This window comes from Rissa tridactyla, chromosome 3 (genome assembly GCF_028500815.1).
Source record: "Rissa tridactyla isolate bRisTri1 chromosome 3, bRisTri1.patW.cur.20221130, whole genome shotgun sequence".
Taxonomy (NCBI): domain Eukaryota; kingdom Metazoa; phylum Chordata; class Aves; order Charadriiformes; family Laridae; genus Rissa; species Rissa tridactyla.
The window spans coordinates 82304714-82325171 of record NC_071468.1 but is presented as its reverse complement, the minus strand read 5'-3'; positions in this window follow the sequence as shown (position 1 = coordinate 82325171).

Genomic DNA, 20458 nt, shown 5'->3' with positions numbered 1-20458 from the left:
AAAGCGCTTGCTGGTGCAGCAAACACCTGCTCATGCCGAACCCAACCAAGGGGGAAGTTTTTAAGGCCACCAAGCAGTCATCAAAGAGTTACGGCTCTCAGCTGGCATCGGCCAGGGATAGATTCAGAGCAGTGACCTGGAAGCAAGAGGCTCCGTGTCACCCCCATGGGTTGCCTGGCCCCCTAACGCTTCACTTATTAAAAGGCGACTCCAGGACCGTGTCAATGCCATTGTGCCTCTGCAGCATCATATAAAAATCCAGTGTGCCTTATACGTATGTAAGTGGATTTTATGCAAAAGGACCACCTTTTTATAGGTCAAAACACTATTTATCGCATCTGTATTATGAGTTACATGACTTTTGTCAACAGTTCTATCTGTGTCATTTTCTCGGCTCTGCTGTCACAGCACTACTTCCAAATTTTTGCCAAGTCTGAGCTGCAGAATTATGCTGAGGGGCGCTTTTTGTTCTCATCATATTGTGACTTGGTAGAAAAAAAAAGAAAAGGTTTTATTATTATTATTTTATTATTATTGTTGTTGTTGTTATTGTTATTGTTATTATTGTTATTATTATTATTAAAGGATCATAAGTGCCACTATAAAACCAGAATAGCTGAGGTGCCGCTTTCAGTAACTATCATGTTACATTTCTCACTTTATCCACTTACAGAGGTTATCCAGGACTTACGACGTTTTCATAGACTACATGTGTAGGGCTCAGAGGGTTGCAAAGAAATAGCCCTGCCGAGCATTTTCCACCAAAACATGGGGTTTTTGCAGTGAACCGCCTGATTATTTCATTAGTTCTTTTTTTCACAAAAAGTTCTCACTTATTGTAATAGAAAATTTAAACTATTGCATTAAAAATTAAACATTTTCCATTTTCAGCCAAATGTATTTGTGTTTTAGGTAGAAAAGGGTGAAAGGCAACCATTTGCAAAAGATAATCTCCTTTTTCAGACTAGTTATGAACAAGTTGTATCTAGTGCAGTCTTAAACTACTGTTAAATAATAAAATATTGTTAGTATACCAAAACTGGTGAAGCCATGCTTGACAGGTCTCATCATGTCTGAAGACTAGTCCCAAGATCTTTCAGGTCTTATTGAAATAAACAAAGTGTTCAACATACTGTAGAACTTCAGCCTTAATGATATCATATCTGTGAATTGTGAAGTGATGCTACAAGATGAAGAATTGATGGCAGCATAATAGGATGCGTTCCTTCCCCAGCAAAATCCAACAGAGGATTGTAATAGTTCACCAGGGGAAGTAGGGTTAAAAACCTCTGACCCCTGATATCACATAAACATTGCCAAAAAAAAAAGCAAGCCCTTGATTGACAGTGAAATGCGTGACTACCTCGAGTCTGGCCTGAAATCTTTGCTGATAATTGCTGGGTTGAATGTTATGAGAAATGGGCAAGAGGGGTATCAGCCACATGAGCGTACATACTCAGAGACCTGAGCATCTCTAATAAGAATTGATGTAGTGTGTCATTTGTAATTTAATCAGCAGCATTACATCTTGATAGTAAAAGGACTATCATGAACATTTTCACAGCAAAGTAAGATTAACACACACACCCTCCAAATCTCTGCTGCCTTAAAGTAATGTTCCAGTTGTGACAGGAGCTGATAAATGGAAGAAATTGCGAGTTTAAGCTGACACGTGACCTCGAGCTGATTCCACGGTGCGTAGGCATTTCGCTGCATATGGCGCTTAGTGCCAAGCACTGACCTGAGACGTTTTGTGAGCACAAGCTGAACAGTACAGGCTCAGCAAGGAGTACCAGCCCTCATCCAAATTTTGGCCCCTCCTCTTTTCCACTGGCTATTGTATCCCAAAGTCCAGGTCTAGATCCAGATCGGAACCTCTCACAGCCAGCTCCATTCCAAGCAGATTCCTTTTTTTCTCATTATTTGTTTATGAGTTTGGGAGCCATCTCCTTTCCCTTTGTGGTCCAGACTTCTCCGGCGCATTCAGTACCCCAGCACGCACCAACCAGAGCTGCCTGACACGCAAGAGAAACTCCATGGATATCTGCAAGAGAAGATCTGCCCTAAAGCAGATGCCTAGGAGCCAGTCATCTCAACTTAAGCTCCTCAATTTAGACTTTCACTATGATGGAGGAAAATAGGCCCCTCTAGAGGCAATTTGAGCAGCGTAGCTGTCTAAAAAAACTAAGTTGAATGGTTCTTTGAAAAGGTCTTTTTTTCTTTCTCTGCTCACAGTGAAGAAAGACCAGAGTGGTTAGGACATCTATGTTTAAGACTTCTGAAGTGAGGTGAGTTGAATCCCACGCTTGCTCTGTCCAGGAAACCCAGTCTGCAGAGGAGGCTGTCAGACATGAACTCTCACAACATCTGTGTCAACATCGTTTTAATCAAAACTTTAAGATTTCTCACCAACTGTGTCTGAATAATTTTTTTTCCTTTTTTTTTTTTTTTCTTTTCTGTTTTTAACAATGCTCAGTTGTGAGAGCTGAAAGAATTAGCAGTAAATTTACTCATGGGAAAAAACACATTATGACAATGAAGCAAAGGTCTCTAGTGTCTGCAGTCCCGCAGTGAATATGCATGTTCAGATGTGCATATTAATTGTCATTTATATCAGTGGCAAGAGGAAGGGAACAAATGGTGCATGGGCATCTGTTTTCAAATGCTTACCCAAGGTGCTGACTCACGTCCATAGGTCACCTGAAAGTAAAATTAGTCCCTTAGGACCCAGGCCAAATGTTCTGGGAAAATATACCTACTCAACAGTCTTTGGAGTAACTCTTAGCGATTCTGGTTTTTTAACTCATTTCTCTGGGGTTTTTTTTTGTACACAAATGTGACATAGCCTCTTACAAATACTGTTTTCACAGCCTTCTGTCTAATTATGCATCGTACCACTGTTCCATTATGGTTTTAGCCTCTTTCCTCTCATCCACCAAAACAAGAAAGGTACTTCACGTTGCAGTTTTATCTTCCAGATCTGTTGGTATTGATCTCATGGCACATGCTGCATTTTTTAAGGTGTATTACTGTATATATTATTTCAAAATTTCACTCCGTGTCACTCAGTAGCAATTAAACAAACATGCTAATAAAACCGAAACACCCAACACAAGGCAAAAAAACTAATTTAGAATTATAATTTATCCAAATAACAAAGCTCTGAATTTCTGACAAATGTTAAATTGTGATAAAAAAGAACTTACAGAAAGGCTAATGTTTTCCATTATGTTCTGTAGGCTGTTTTCAGAAAGGTTTTCTCCTGCACCTACAGCTTTTTGGGTAACGTCGGGGCAAAATCCACGTCATTCACAAAGTGAGAAACGTTAATTGTTTTCACACATCTTTTGGTTAAAACCTCTGCCGTAATCAACGAGACCTTTGACTTCCTCAAAAGGGTTTAAAAATGTCACTTAATATCAGTTTCCATTGCAGTGTATTTCAGGACCGGTCGTTTAACAATTGCTCTCTGGGAGAATTACTTATTTCATGTTTTATTTGTGTGAGGAGCTCTCCAGTGTGACAGGTCCATGAGAAAGTGAACCCAGCAGAGGAGCAGGTGGTCTGCTGCTCCGATGTTATTGCCATTATGTTGCCTTTGTTAAATTACTCCATAAACCCAAGTTTCCTCATTGCCATTTGTTAAATTTGCCTACCTCCACTCTGTGAGTACAGATAATCAGTCAAACCTTAATTGGGGTGTATTTAGATCAAAGTATGCAGCCAGCGTTTGCTCCCAGTACCTGGGTTGCAAATGATAGTCACATGAGTGGCTTGCTCTATTGGACGTGCTTTTTGTTTAACCATGATCATTGCTGGCAGGCGGCTTTTTGTGTGAGTGAAAAGCCCTTTAGAATTCCTCTAATTCTGACAAAGAAACTGTCTTTGGGAGGAGAAATTCAGTATTGCCTTCTTGCATCTGAATAGTCTTTCAGCTCTATATTCACAGCAATATACTTAATATCCGCAGACAAGAAACAGAAGGTTGGGACCCATGTGTACTTTTATTTGATCCATTTCTAGCTTCTAGAAACTCTTGGAAGTTTGTCTTTTTACCAGTTAAGGAGATATATGTCAGTTTTGTTCATATAGGCATGGATTTCTCTTGAGAAGTATTGCAAAAACACTTCGCAGCAAAAATCACATAGGTTGTCTTTTTTTTTTTTAATTTAAGAAGGAATAAATCAAAGCAAGGCTTGGGTAGAGATAAGTGATACATTGACTTTGCACTGCTCCTCTGAAAAGGGTAGGAAATGCTTATGGAAAGATTTCCAATTTTTACCTTATTTCTGATCTAATTGCCGGTTTAATCAGTTCTTTTCAGATGGGTTAAATTACCTTTATTTATTACCTTTCATGTCTTTCACAGGAGGTTTCTGTAGCCAGGTCCTGATGCTTCCACTTTCTTTGGTGGCACTGTTTTGTATTGTCTTTTATTTGTCCGTATCGTGGTAGCATCTAAAGACCCCAGCTGAAGTTAGAGTCCTGCTACGCTGAAAGCTGCGGAGAATAAAAGATGACCCATTCCCTGAAGAGCTTACAGTTTAATCAGCAAGACACACGCTACGATAAATTTTGTACTCCCCAACAGGAGCAAAACATCTACAATTAGCTTTTGGCACTAACAACTCTTGGGCTTCGGTCAAGCAGAGACATACGCAGGCGCTAGATTTTAAGACATGTTGAGCAGCCCCATTTAGTTCAAAGCGAGAAGGACGTATGCAAAGCTGATGATAAATCTTCCAGGGCAGAAGGTTAGGTTGTGTGACCAGGCCATTGGCCAGTGGAGAGGGAAAGCTGTCGTTAGGGACAGAAAGTTGACCTGCTCTTTGGATTTCTCTACATTTGAATGCTTAGTTAACAAAGCACAGATTTAGTATGTTTAAAGAGTCAATGCGGAGAAAATACTGTAAAGTAGCTCTGTTTTGCAAAAAATTCCTCACAGACCTTATTCTAAAGGAACTTTGCAAAGAGTAAAGGCCACTTTTGAAGCAACATAAAGGCCACTTTTGTCAGTGAAATAACTTGCTGGACTTTTTCCCCCCAGATTTGTATAGAGCACTGGTTCACATCAGGGTCTGAAAAAAAATTAGTTTTGATTGTATATACATACATACAAAAGGGTAAACAGTCTGAATAAAGCCTTTTGTACTGGATTAGTGTCTTAGCTCTTTAACCCAAGCTGCAGGTTTGGGATGTCTTTGTTCGGTTAGGTTTTTGGGGCTGACCAAACCGGGTGTGTTTGAGTTTCATTCCTCACCCTTTTGAGGTCAGTAGGACTGATTCCTTGCATTCAATGCCAGCAGTACTGTAAGTGCCCGATGCTTTATTCTCTAAGCTATTCATCCTTTCAACCTTTGGCTTTTTTTTCCTTAATCCATCTACCTTACTGAGTTTTCAAGTCAAGTAAAATGTTAAACATGTGCTTCAAGCAAGAGCAACACAAAAATAAGAGAGTACGTGCCAAGAATTTCTGACCATTGAGTCTATTTGTTCTTTGTATATGTGTGTGTGTATAAATATATGTGTATGTGTGTATATGTGCATGGGGGTATATGATTGCACCACAAAGGATGAATCTACCATGAGGCAGAAGTCATGCAAAGCACATATTCCAAATGATTTTATACAGAGAGAGGCAAAATAAACATTTTAGCAACTTTTCTCTAATATCACAAACAAGTAATTGCTCTACATCACGAATATTTTTATGGAGAATTCAAATGCTTAATGCTGCTTGTCTGAAGCCTTGATGACTTTTTTTTTTTTTGGCTGCAGGGGACAAGAGGCTTACACACATGCCACTACTTCAAAGATTTGCCTTCTATTAATTTTTTACTTAAGCTTCAGAGTGTTAAATTGTTCAATTTAAGCCGTGAATACATTTTATAAGATCATCCTAGCCCACCATTTTTCCCAAAATAGAGAAGTTCAGGATATTTGGCAGTTTCACCTCCTCACCAACTCCATGCAAAATATATGTGAATAATCTCTTTGAACCTCAGCAGCTTGCGATATAGAGAACCACAAGTTCAAGCCTTAGTCTTTCCTTAACGATGGAAATAGACTGTTCTAAAAATAAGTGCTGAATTTGATGATTTAGATAAAAAAAACATGCACATCATAAATAGAAATGTGTTTTAACTTTTTCAATTGGAAATTAAAAATAACGGGCTATTTTCCATTTCCTTGTGGGGCTTTCATGAGCTGAATCAATATAATGAAATGTTCAAGTCAGCAAAATAAATCAAGAGCCTTTTACTGTTTCTTATCATGAGAGATCCCCAGTGGGGTGAGGGAGGAGAACAGAAGAGATCGCATGACATTATGCAACTATCCTACATCAGACTGCGAGTCCGGCTGCTGCCGCTGGGCCGGATGCCGCCTCCAATCAGCCAAAGCCAGGAGAGAGATGGAAACAAGCGTTTGCCAAGAATGGGGCACACTGTCCCTAATCTGTCTCAATTACAAAGGAAAAAAAGGGGGTCCCTTGATCTTCTAAGCTTTCACCATGAGTTGGAGACCCTCTGCTCATGCATTCCTGGGGCTGAGAACGTGCCTGACCCTATTCCCCCGAAGTCAATTGAAAAGATTCCCATTCCCACCTTACCTCTGAACTGTATCAGTCTGAAATGCAGAATCGAGGCACAGCTTCAGGTGGGACCCACAGCGGGGCTGCCGGAGCAGCATGCTCGCCACGCCATGACCCTGCCATGGGAGGTCCCCCTCCTCACCACCATCTGAGACCTGGGGGCTGCTTGCCCACAAACGCTGTGTAGATGGAGGGCCTGGAAACACGTCACCAGAAAACCACCCTAGCCAATGGTTTGACATCATGTCTCATTCTGCAGGAAATTTTTGTGTTTGTGCTTTTAGAGAGAAATCCTGCTGTTTCAGATTAAGAGCCTTTGCCATCTGGTAAAAGAATGGTAAAGCAGCACGCAGGCAGCTGTTGAAGAGCAGAGCTACACACACAGTGCAAGGCCACCTTCTTGCCAACTCCACGGTAAGAGTTCCCATTTCATGGGGTGTTTCACGCCGCTTTTAGGGAGATTTTCATCTGAAGCCAAAGGAATTCTAGTGTCAAAAAATTCAGCTTCCATAGCTATCCTAGTTCATCACAGCATCCCTCTGCTCTCTGCAGCCAGCTCCGCTTCCAGGGCAGGATCAGATACCCTGGAGGAAAGATCTCTGGGATACCAGCCATAAACAGGTCACTGAAAATACAGGGACGCCCATGGTCTGAACCAAAGTATTAAGGAGGAAGAAGGCTAGAGCTGTGAAGGCTGCTGACCTGTTTCTTTCTACGAACAATTTCATTTGGTGCTTTTAGGCCTATCCAGCTGGCAGGGACTGTGGGACAATAGTGCTTCAGACCTAGAGTGACTGGCAGTAGACTCAGGACTTGGGGAAACTCGTGCCCACTTTGCCGGAGATGTGGATAACGTCATCCTGGAACAGAAATGCCGTAGCACAGGCAGGTGCTTAGCCAGACTACCTGGAAGCTTGCCACTCCTGATTGCTGCTTCAGAGCAGAGCATTTCAAAGCTGTTGCAATGGAGATATGTGCTGCTATCAAGAAAGTGCTATTACTCTTGCTAATAAGAGTAGGTGATATATAGAAGGCTATCAATGAGCTTAGGCTCTTGGATTCCCAAAGGCTAATACTACCCAAGTAAATTAAACAACTTAGATGAAAAACCTCTGGCACTGAAACTTGATTGTCTGAACCATTAAATTGCTAGAAGGGTCCTTGGCACAGTTTTGACCCAGGCCAACTAGTGTTCTCCCAAGCAATTCCTGGACATGCTACAGAAGTTAGGTCAGTCCAGAGACCGTTCCCATTAGGCAGTCTGTGTATATATGGACTCAAGCTGTTCCAGGCCAGCTGGCCAGAAACCAGTCCTGGGTGTATTTAATTCACCCATATAGATGTAGCCAAAGTGTACTGAGGTTATTAACACATTTATTCTGTCCCAGACACCAGACTTGGGACTCCATGAGCAGGTTAGGGTATATCTTCATCATGCTGCAAGGCTCATCATAGAAGACTCACCAAGACTGAGATGTTTCAGTAGTCTGGAAATCATTTAAGATATTAGAAAAACACCTAGCATCAAGTCAGACCGAAGAGCCGCCTGATTGAGTGGCCTGTGCCCAAGAGTGGCCAGAAGGGGATGTCTAGGGAGCAGTATAAAGACGGTATAAAAGCCCTGTTATACTCTCCCGAATATCAGCAATCTGCAGTTTAGGTATTTGATACCTTGGGATCTTTCAGTCTTGAGAAATACCGCACTGTCATCTGCACTGATAAAAGCACCTTTTCGCCTATATTTATGGGTGAAGGAAGTACCGGTATTCATCTAACTCTTCTGGAAGAGCCAGGTTGAGTTCTTCTCCCCGGGGCTTTCCTGGAAGCTCTTTCTGCATATTCTGAGCGCTTTCAGAGTGACAGTGCAATGTGCTTTAGGAAGATAGACAGGTGGATGGAGGAGGGATGTTTAGCCTGCAGGCTACTAAAAAATATGTGCTCCCCCTGATAGTTACTGTGTGCTGGTTTGCACTCTAGCTGAAAGGATGAAGGGAAAGCTGGTCACCTCCTACTCCTTTTCCCACTTGACAGCTTGTTCAGCTGAATGTTGTACACAGCAACGAAGAGGGCTTCTAGGAAAGAGTGAGAAACACATTTTGCTCTTAATTTTGAATAAATAGGCACATGTGGTTAATGAGTAAGGTACTGGTCATTTGGTGGTGAGAAGATCTTCCTATGCATCACATGGGGCTCCTGCAAGGCTGTGTATGAGATTTTCTTTAGTCCATACTTGGATTTTATGGCAGTGAGCCTGGACATTTTAATGAATTTCTCAAGAGACATATCATGAATATAAATCCAATGTCAATTAATGTTCTTTTAACTATTGACAGCAGGGAGAAATAGTGAGCACTGTATGTCAATACATTAAGCTAGAATCTTTTAAAAACCTAAAAATAAATGATGTTCAGATAAAGTTCGTGCCTTCAAGACCACACAAAGCACTGCAGGTGGGAAGCTAATGGATGTTCTCTGCTTAGAGGACAGTAAAAGGGCTTGTATCCATTCAGAGCACCCCAGGATTCCCCTTCTCCTTGCTACCCGGTTGCAGGAATATAAAGTGGGGTGTGTGCCCCAAAATACAGCAATGTGACAGTCTGGACAGTGCACTACACCCAAAGGCTGAGACTTTGTGCCCTTCCTGAAAGCCACCAGGGTGGTCCGTTTGCTTTCAGCCACCCTTGTGAGCCTTCTCTAACCCTCCCCTGTCCTTTTCTTTCCCATTCACCATGCTTCAGAAGACATCCTTGTATTCCTCCATCATTTCAGCCTTCCCTTGGGGTGTGTGTAAGAGTTGTCGGGACACATCCTCTCCTCCCTGGGTTCATTTTCCCGCTGATGCAAAGCAAGGCTGTGAGCACCCCAGTCCACGGTCACTGCTCTGTGTCAGCAGCTATGCTAAAATCCAGGCAGCTTTGCCCCTAAATTTTAACCTGGCCATGCAAACAATGATAAAATTGTGATGTTTTCATACATGTGGGAATGCTTGTTCTTCTCAGGTTTCAGCCATGGTAAACTGTGACAGAAATGTCAAAAGATCCCCCATTTTGGTAGACCCTCTGAGATGTCACAAGAAAGAAATGTACATGGAAAGGGAACAGAGCATCCATGGCAACTTTTGAGGATGGAAAAAAATGCCAGGTTTAATAGGGTTGTTAGGTTCTTGACTAGCTAAAGACAAGCAGCAGAGACCAGCCAGTAACTGTACGTGCATTTCTGCAAACTGGCCTTCCTTCCTTACAGTTGAAGTGGCCATCCTTCAGACCATCTGCCTTGTAACACACATGGTATTCCTAGCTGCCCGCCACTTCTTTGGATAGTACCAGGCTCACTGGGCAGAGGTGAGAGAATAATAGCTACTATGACAAGAGTAGAGAATAGGAAGTGCTAAGTTGCGTATGCATTTGCGCTTCTCCCTGTAAGGTCTAGCACAGAAATAAGAAAATGTAGTATCTCACTGCTTCTACTTTTATTTCTGTCCTTCCTGAAAGAAAGAAAGAAACTTGTGTTCCATATTTGCTACAATCACTGCTTTTACTACTGCATTTACATTTCCTGTGCCAACCCGCCCAAGCCGTGGTTTGGGGACCTGCTGGATCTCCGAGCCTCTGCCAGCTTTTGGATTCGTCAGACCAATAATCTCTGGCTTTCAAAACCAGTCTCCTGGCCTGCATCGTGTTCAGCCCCGCCAGGATGCACAGGGGTGAGTGGTGAAACCCTTGTCATCTAGAGTGACTACCTACCTAACACAGCAACAGACCTTCTGAGGGCTGGCAGAAGTCTTGTCAGCCTCTGGAAGACACTTATAAACCACTCCAAAAGCCCGTATGCCCTCACTTTCATGTGTTGGGGTAAGTGGTTTTGCCGTGTTTGAGGGGGTAGGGTACCCTATCCTCCCTGCAGAGTGAGGGGGTCAGGGACACAGTGAATTTGACTGCTGAGTAAACAGAAACAGGACAGCCCAGGGCTTCTGAAGCAGCATTCGCTTTTAACCAGCAAGGTGACTCCCTCCAGGCTATGTCCGTGGCAGGAAGATAAAATGGAAGGGAAGGAAACTTCCAAGAGGTGGGAGGAGCGAACAGTTGTGCAGTCAGTGCAGGGGGATGGGGATGGGGATGGGGATGCAGGCATCCCCGCGGTGCTGAGGGCAGACCCATCCCCATGGGTTTCATAGTGTGCAGTAGAATATCAGAGGATTTACAACTGTGACAAGGTTGCTTGTGGGCACAACAGCATTTTAGAAAGAAATGAGTTAATTCAAAAGAAGTGCCAGCTGTAGAGCAGTCCTGAGGTACCATCCTTAAAACTGGCCTTTTGATTTTCTGCCCCCATTTTCTTATCTGTAAATAAGATTAATATTTAATTCAGCCGTGTTATCTGATTTAATTGGTTGATAGCTTTAGCTTAGGAAGTTAAATGCTATGTGCATTTTACTTAACTTTGCTTACCATTCCTTTAGCTGCTACTTTAATGAGTGGCCCTAAGCTTTTTCTGTGAGCAGGATCTGAAGCCAGAGCTCTGCCAGTCTTTGAGTGATGAGGGCCATTCTTCTGACGGTCCCCATCAGATCAGAGGCAAATCTCACAGCATCATTTTCCAGGACGGTGTCTGGCATGGGCCACAGACTGGGGCCGCACAGGATGGTGCCTGGGTCAGCAGCTGGGTTTAGTCCCCGTGCCAGCTCAGGGAAGAAGTCCCAGGTAAAATGAGACTAATGGAAGCAGTAAAGCAGAGAAAGTTTCTTTCTGCTCTTCTATCCCTGGTGCCAGTTAGCGCAGGGACTTCAGTCTAATATTATTATAACATTTTTTACAGTAGGAATTATAATTGAAATTTGTTATGTATGAGGATAACTAAAACTCGATCATTTCACACTCTTCAGTCCATGCCTGAGGACATTTTGGGGTAAATAGATTGCTTGGAAACAGCCAGTGACTACAGCTAAAATTACATTTTACCAACTGAGCTGAATGGCTTTTTAATTACAGCACTGATGTCCGCATGCTGTCACCACCGTCTAATACTAAGATGGTATTGATTTGATTTTTAACTTTGATGCACCAGGGGAAAAAATGCAGAGTAGGACTTTTTCTGAAATCCTTTTTTCCAAAGTAGTCGAGAACCCCAACTCTAAAACGATGCGTTATTTTTTTTCTGTCTCCTTTTTTATTTGCTTGTGCCTGTGTCCACCTTGAATATTGTTACTGTCCACCTTGAATTTGTTTAGTTGTATCAAATATTTTGAAATAAAAATTTGTAGTTTCAAGGTACTGGTGAGCCTCAAGAACAATGAAATATGTGCCGTACATACAAATGTTATATGAAATAACTGAAATAGCTGCCATGCACACACACCATGTGTGCCACAAGCAACTGCATAGTCACAATCTCTTGTGATAATGCACTCTTGCTGTAATAATTTCCTTCAAAAGCAGCTAGAAATGCTTTCAAACCGAGATGCAAAGCATTTTATATTTTATGGGAAAGTACTTATTTTTAAGGAAATATTTCGTACCTTTACTGTAGCTGTGACTGGTCGCTGAGTAAAGTGCTACTTGGGGCAAGGGAGTCTGGTCCTTTGTGAACACTGAATTTTTCTTCATTATCTATGAAAAAATTACAAAAACATGCCTAGGCTGAACCTTTACTTTGCAAAAGGATTGCTCCATGAGCTGTGCGGATGCCAAGACCACAGAGCAGCTCTTCTTGGGCCACTCTGCTCCACCGGGAAAAGAAAAGTAGCTCCTGCCCCGTGGGTGGACTCCTTCACACCCAACTAACTTTGGGTCAAATGAAGAGCTAAAGGAGGTAATTTCACATCTGCATGTGAATACAGAGTAATATTGGTGTAGGTAGGTGTTTTAGGACTAGAAAGAGTGGACTTGATCCGAAATCCATTTAAATTGATGGGCCTCTAACTGCTGACTCTACAACACTTGCACAAGCACTCTGCTACGTTTGCACAAGCACTGTGGAAAAGGTAATCCATGTACCATGCAGGTGGGATACTGGTCTGTACAGGTATTCCCTATTCGCGGAGCTGGGAATACAGCTGACATATCAATATCTGAGCTAACAATAAAAAGGTAACTGAAAGTATATTAACTGCACCCACTGCATAGCTATAAAGGTAAAGGTCCGTTTGAGATTAACAAACAGCTTTTCAGTGAGCACGGGACTATAATTCACTTCAGGGGCTCTGATCTTTGATGAGTTTATGAATGAAAACAAAGCTCAACTGAATGAATTACGGGCATGATTCACTCAGTTGTCTCATACACTTTTATGGCCTTTTAGTGTCTTCAGTTGCCAGGAGGACAGGATTCTGGGTGGCCTCCAGGAGCCCTTCGCTTGAGCCCTGGCTTGGTTAAAGACTCATGATGTGTCCTTGGGAAAACCACTTTAATATGCCTCATCTCTCTGCCCCCCATTTGTACAACAGGGATGATAATTTTGTGTCATTTTTATGTAGGTCACCTGAACGTCAAATCCAGTGATGAAAAGTTCTGGGTTGTTAAAAAGTTACATTTCCCCTGTCATCAATAGAAATACTCTTATTTACCCCAGCTAATATGCAGCTATGTATATCTGCCACTTCCAACCTAAAAAGCTCTGTCAAATAATCAAGCAAATATGCAAACAGAATCAAAAGAATAGGAAGGAATGAGAACATCCCAAGAGAGAAATGGCCATGGCAAGCCACTCTACTGCTCCCATCCCCAAGGACATCATGAAGAAGGCTTGGCAGGAGTCAGGAAAAGAAAAGGGAAGGAAGAATTTGGATTTTTATGACAAAAACGTCTTCACACTTTTTAGGGTTCATAATTCCAGCCTTTTTAGCACAACCCACAAGGGCTAAGAACTAAATGAAAAAAACAGTGGTTCTCATGAAATTTCCTGACTGCCAAATCTGGACATCTCCAGAGCGTACCAGATGCTGCAATGTGTGCAACAATAGCACGAGGTGTTTACCGTGCTGCTAAAGAAAAAAATCTTGCATGCACAAACAGAGCAGGCCTCGAGTTGTTTTCATTTTTGCTGGGGCTGAAGTCAAGAATAAGAGAGTGGGTAACCCATTCCCTGAAAGCGTTCCTATCCTGCTGCTCTTTCAAGTTGAGTTTTGCCCCAGGCTGACTGATCTTGCAAACCCAGCTCTGCTTGAGATAGCTGATTTTATAATGGATATTAACGAAAATTTCACCCTGTAGAAATTACAGTAAATTCCATTACCTCTGTTAGGACCATTACCAGTGCTTTGTACATGTTATTTCGTAATGTGTATGCATATCACTTACCATACATTAAAACAATCTCTTAGCAGCATATTTTGAGAACTCTGCCATCTTTTAGAGTGCTGGCAAAATGAGGGGAAAACATGGGATATATGCGGATATGGAGCCTCTGAAGGGTTAATGAACAATGAGGAATTTGTGTATAGCTCATTAATTGTTATATTGCATCCCTTTATCTAAATTGTTAGTGGCCTGCTTAGTCAATTGAAACACATTACTTTGATATTAAAGCTGCAATCAAATTCTTTATTCTTGTGCATGTTCTACTTGAGAATACAAATCCTTCAGAACAGGGCAGCCAGAATTATCTTGAAAAGTACTACAATTCAATAAACCATATGCTCAAAAATAGAAACATCAGGTTCAGCCAAATACCCTGGGCACTTATGCGGTGGCTCTGACTTGCCTATCTAAACACACCAGTTTGAAACACTGTATGGAAAAGGGTTTGGATTCAAATTCTAGCCTCGTGTTCAAGGAAAACGAGGATGATGGTTCCATGCCAGCTCATCACACAAAATTAGTGTCACTGTGTTACTGTAACAGAGCCCTCCAGAGGGAGGGTAGTTAATGTGGATTGGTGATATGGTACATGGAGGTTTTTGTATTTGTTACATAACCCCCAGAGTATCCCACCTAATTTATGATGCTCTGTGAGGCACATATGCTCTAGGCTTCTTCTCTAGACCACGGAGTGAGATAAGCACTTTGAAACCTCTCCAGACCTTACAGAGGCTTAATCGTCTTGACAAAATGCCTTTTTCACCTCAATGAGGATAGAACCATTGCAGTGTGGACAAACTCTTAAATTAAACATCTCCATTAACTCCCTAAAATAAAGAAGAATGAGCATGGCCCTTAGTGCCTAGGCAGCCTAATGGTGTTTCAGAGCCCTGCTGCATTTGGCTTGTGCAGGACCAGCCCAAAGGTGACCCCTGTTGCAAGCAGTATGAGTGGAAGACAAGACCCGATAGATAGGGCAAATCAGAGAGAAAAAGGCAAATAAGGAGCAATACCAACGAGCAGAATTTGTGCTAGCCACCTGCATTGTCATCACTAGAAGGAGAGCTCTAAAAGAGGAGGAGGAGAGCAGTGGAATAGCGTTGCAGAGGTTTGTTGGGGAAAGGGTATGGGAGCCCCACGCGGCACGGGCACCTTTTCAGCCAAAGCCTCCTCCATTTAAATGAGCCTAAATCTGGAGTGGTGTCATCCACGGCGCTGGAGTTGGTTAGGAGTTGCAGAGGTGTGTTCAGACATGGAGGTCAGGCAGCAGGGTGACAACCCGATCTTGGACACAGGGAAGTGCGGAGAGGCTCGGCATACTGAGTACACACAACTGTGCCTGTACCCTCGAATATGCACTCCAGCAGTGAAAATATGGGGTCCCTTTGGTTGTGTTGGGGATTGAGGTGCACCATTTATAACGTTTCAATTACATCTTCTGTGGAGAGGTTTCCTGCGAGAGCCAGCAGGACACAGAGCTCCCCTTTCCTACTGACCCTGCCAGTTTATAACCTGCTGGGATCTGTGCGCGTGGGTGTACATACGTGAGCGTGTCCACGTGTGTGTGTGAAATGCCATGCTACAGCCGGGGGCAATAACTATATAAATAAGGGAAGAGGGCAGGACAGTGCAGTAGAAGAACGAACACCCAAATTAATATTCTGGTGGCTTCTGTGGCAAGTGGAAGTGCAATAGCATTTTTTGGTGGGAACTGTCTTTCTGTTTTTCAAGCCGTTCATGACAAGGTGTGCAGAAACCTATGCTCCTATTGACTTTGTATGCTCTTTGCATGTTAGCTTTTTTTTTTCTGTTAATATAATGACTCAGCTGTTATTAAGAAAGACTATGTAGAGGGTAAAGAAACATTTTAAACTATGTCGCTGATAAAGTTAATTTGTTTACTGGAAATCAGTTAAAAATCAGGTTTTCTACAATGCATTTTTTACTATTAAATTTGGTGTTATCAACTCAAATAAATCAAGCCTGACTGCAACCTAAGGAAAACAAATGCTTGAGCATTGTTTTAAAAGACATGCTAACTAGCAAGCTCAGTAATGAGGAGATGACGCCAGGAATGCCAGGATATCATCTTCTTACTATGATTCAACTTAAGGTCGGTGACATTGATATAACTTTGACTTCAAGAGAGGAAATATTTCATAGTAAACAGAGCAAGAATGAATCCCCTTGGAATAGTAAAGGTACAAATAGCTTTAGTTTTCATTTCCGTAGTGCTAAATTTGTATTTCATGTGTGGGATCGTAATTGATGACTGCTTACTTGTCTGGATGAAGAAGGATGAAAAAAATACATTCTGATTGTCAAGGTTGTTTGTGTTAGTGGCTAAAATAGTAGACATCATGCTGAAATCTTTGTAAACAGCACACAAGCAATTCTTTTCTTCTTAAGCAAAACAGAAAAGGAGAAAAGAAGCTTCCAAGCCAAAAATATCTTTGTATCATCTGGCTGACATCTGGGAGTGTAATGTACAAATTTTCCTGGAAATATGATTTGTATCAGCTAAGTAAACTCCGGTGTACCAGCCAAAGCATTAGATCTTCACTAAAGCTTTAAGGGATTTGAGGAGATTTTAACACCAGGTAGCCTAATTCCCTTTCTACCAAGGTTCACAGTTAAAACCAAAGAGGTTTCTTCCATAGCATTTCTTGGTAAATACTGTAAAATCTGTAATTATTATTTCCACATGCCAATTTCTCAGCTCTTCCAAAAACTCCCAATTGCCTCTCATTATCTGAGATAGTCCCACATCTAAATTTCCCCTGATCCCTTACAGACAAGATTATGTCCCAGTTAACAGTGTAATTCATTAACATTCTCTGTGTTGTAGAGAAAGCAAAAGCCAAACAAAGCCCTCTCCGGTTAACATTATTTTCACATCTATTGAGGAAGAGGTGGAGTTCTTGCTTTATTTGTCTTTGCTGAGCTTTTATCTTGGTCACTGTTCTCTCATGAGAATTCCAGTGAATTGGAAAAAGAAAATACAATTTTCTTCCCCTATATAGCCTACGAGCATGATCCACCTTCAACATTATTTTGGACATGTTGGGTTTTTGGTACTACAGCAGAGCAAGTGACTGAGACTTAGGATACTTGAATTTTATCCTGCCATTGTCTTGGAATTGCCTTGAGGAAGTGACTTTCATTTGGGGGTGAAAGCCATCAAGTCTCTCTAAGACATTGCGGTTGTCAGAGCCCGATGAGTTAATGAAAGGGAAAACACAACATTGAAGTTGGTGGCAAAGGACTCGGATCAGTGACCCAGAGACCCGTTCCAGTTCTGCCTTCTTATTCTGTTTATTAACTCCGATTACAGCTAAGCCAGAAACTGAGTTTGTATTATCTTATTCAAGAGCAATTAAATCAGCTTAGATTTGTTTATGGAAGAGTAGAATCCGTCAGAAACCTATGTTTCATTTCAGGAAAGAAAATTTGTTTCATTTCATTTAAGGCAAAAATGTCAATTCCTTTAGGGTCACTTTCCAGAGCCCATAATAAAACACTTGTGGTACTTAATGGGAAAATTATATATAATTGGGAAATATTATGTATAATTGGGAAACACTTGGAAGAGAAAGGAATCTAGGAAGGATCAGTAGCACATCTCTTTTCACTCTGAACTGAACCAAATTTGCAGTTTTCTAAACTCAGCCTTTGTTCTCCCTGCTGCTGGTAATGTGTGATGTATACAGAGGCTCTCAGATAGCTGCTTTTCTCAGCTGACCACACTATTTATTCTAATATGGGCAAGCTGAGTGTTTGTAAGTCTGAAAGGAAGGATGACAGGGAATGCTCTCTTCTAGGCATCCTGGTCCTTAGGGTACTTTGGGGTAAATTCCCTTTATTCTGTAGATCCCTTCCTTTCTGCAGATCTATAGGGTGTCTCTCTGTTGCCTCAGAATGACATCTTGACCCTGATCCAAGAAAGCGTTTTATCATATGAGAGACTAACCATACGTTTTAAGTTAAGCACAAGCTAACTGGTTTGCTGGATATATGCATTTGTGGCTTTTGAACAACTGCTTGGTTTTTTTACTGGTTAGCATTAATAAAACTCAGCGAGGCTGCGACTGCTTTTAAGTATTTTTATGTTTTGAGTTTTTATGTTTTGAGTTTCTATGTTTTGAGTTTGTGTGTAGGCTACACAATTGTCATGGATCCTACGCCACGTGAACGATTATGTGCTTTTTCTGTGCTCCATCATACCCTTTTCCATTTGGCTCATTGCCCTCACAAGCTCTGAGAGTTCAGTTTGCCGACTGTGTTTTCCTAAGGCCTCATGGTATCCCACACACCATGATGAAGGCCACTAAAGGTGCTGCATGACACACGTGGGTTCCTGCAGCACTGCTCGAACTGCAATGGATCCAGACCTTTTTCTCTGACTAGCGTTTGCCTGAAAGCCTTTGCACCCTTCGTTCACAAGCCTGCAGCAAACAGCCTGACTGCTCGGGCACCGCCAACAGCGGGTATCTGAACTCTCATAACTTGTAAGTAGTAACTTAGGTTACAGCATCAGAGAAAACCGGAACGCCCCTTCTCATGGTGACAGTGGATGGGTCACGATTGTTTTGTGGACTGAAGAGTAGCAGAATTTTTCCATGCTTTTCCGTGTAGCTTTACCTTTATTCCTGGGATGTGGCAATACAATGGCAAAGATTCTGTTCCACCACTGATTTCCAGGGCACCATCCTCTCTTGTGCTCAGGCAATCACACACCCTTGCTCACAGGGCACACACCTGAGAAACTGGTCTGTGAAATGAAAACATGCAGATGTCTTTCATCCTTCGTGTGTCTTTTGTCCTGAAAGGACTCCACTTGCTGTAACTAGAAAAGGTCTGAACGTATTAACATGTAGCCTTTGCAGAACTGTTGCATGTCAGTATCTACTTCTGGTCAACCAGGAGGTCTGGCTCCAAGTATTAGAGGATGCTGGCTTTTGTACTACTTCTCCTGATTTCAGCTGGAACATAGGTAATTTTCTGCCTAGTGGTTGTTGTGTTTCAGGTTTGGTATGAAAGGAATGTCAATAATACATATTATTTTAGTTGTTGCCAGCTGATGTTTATACTTTTCAAGGACTTTTTTTGCAACTTCAAATAGAAGCTGAGAAGAATCCTAGACAGAATGATGGAATGGCCAGTGGAATACTCCGTACCATAGATGTCATACTCAGTACGTAAATGGGGTTATCCGGGGGGGGTAGGTACTCACGGTCGCTGCTCGGGACTGTGCCAATTCACCAGGTGGTGAGAGTGACGTGTGTCATTATTATTACTGCTATTGTTGTTACTATTATTGATATTTTCATTTTCTGATAATGTTCTATTAAACTGTCTTTATCTCAGACCACAAGGTGTTTTTTTTTTCTTTCCCTTCCTTTTCTCCCTCTTCTTCCTAGCCATATATTGGGGCAGAAGGGGGTGAGCAAGCAGCTGTGTGGTCCGAGCTGATGGCTGGGGTTAAACTGTGACACTACCATCTTCTCCCTTCTAGCTTTTTATTTAAAAAAAAAAAAAGGTGTATTTCCCCCTACACACACACAGAGTCTTCTAGTGGCATCGTAAAATACACTCTTCTGGACTCAGTGCTGCTATAATGTTGTTTCAGCTGATAAGTGTTAGCAAGAAGCCAATACAATGGAGTATGAAGTCAGTGTGAGAGCTCCACCGGTGTAGGTCTTTATTTAGAACAATAAACATTGTAAGATGATATATGCGATCTTTTCCACCAGGAGTGAAGAGGCAATAGACTGAATGCACCAAAAGCTGTTTCAAACCCCTCTGCTGCTATCCAAGTTTTACCTCTTTGTCTATTTGTATGGTCAAACGAAACTCCATTTTCACTCCTGCCTTTTTTTTTTTTTCCTCCCTTTTTGTACACTTTACTTGCCACCTAATTAGCTTTCTGTTACTACTTTAAGGGGCAAATAGTGATGCCTGTTCTATAGCCGCTGAGAGCTCTTCTGCAGGCATCCGTGTATGGGTTTGCGTACAATGCGAAGCAGGAAGGGCTGGAGAGAGGACGGCTGCTTGCCTGGGGTGGGGGGCAGTGAGCCCAAGTCTCTTTCCATTACAGACTCTGCCTGCTTCACTAGCCCTTCTGGGGGCAAGAAACCTCCCATTTCTCATCCTTAGAACAGTACGAATAATATTATCTGGATAAGGGTATTCAGGGAATAAATACATAGATGATTATAAGATGCTGAAGATAATTAAACGTTCAGGTGTTCCTGTAAAGTTTCTATGCCCTTATACTCAGCACCAATGGTGTCCCTGTCATTTCCCAGTTCCATGTACAGGCTAGGACTATTCAGGGCAGCCGAAAGCACACCTGAAAGAGCACCAGGTCCCCCACAGTGTTGCAGAAGTCCTCCTACCCTGCTTAAGCACTGGGACCTAGTGGCTAGAGCTGAAACAGGGGAGCTCGGTGACCCATGGGGTGGCATTCGTTGCTTTTTGCTTCCTTTTCCTCATCTGACACTGATCCCTTTTGCAAAGCACTTGGCAGTCTGAGAAGCGTTGTATAGGAATTCAGTATTATTTCTTATTA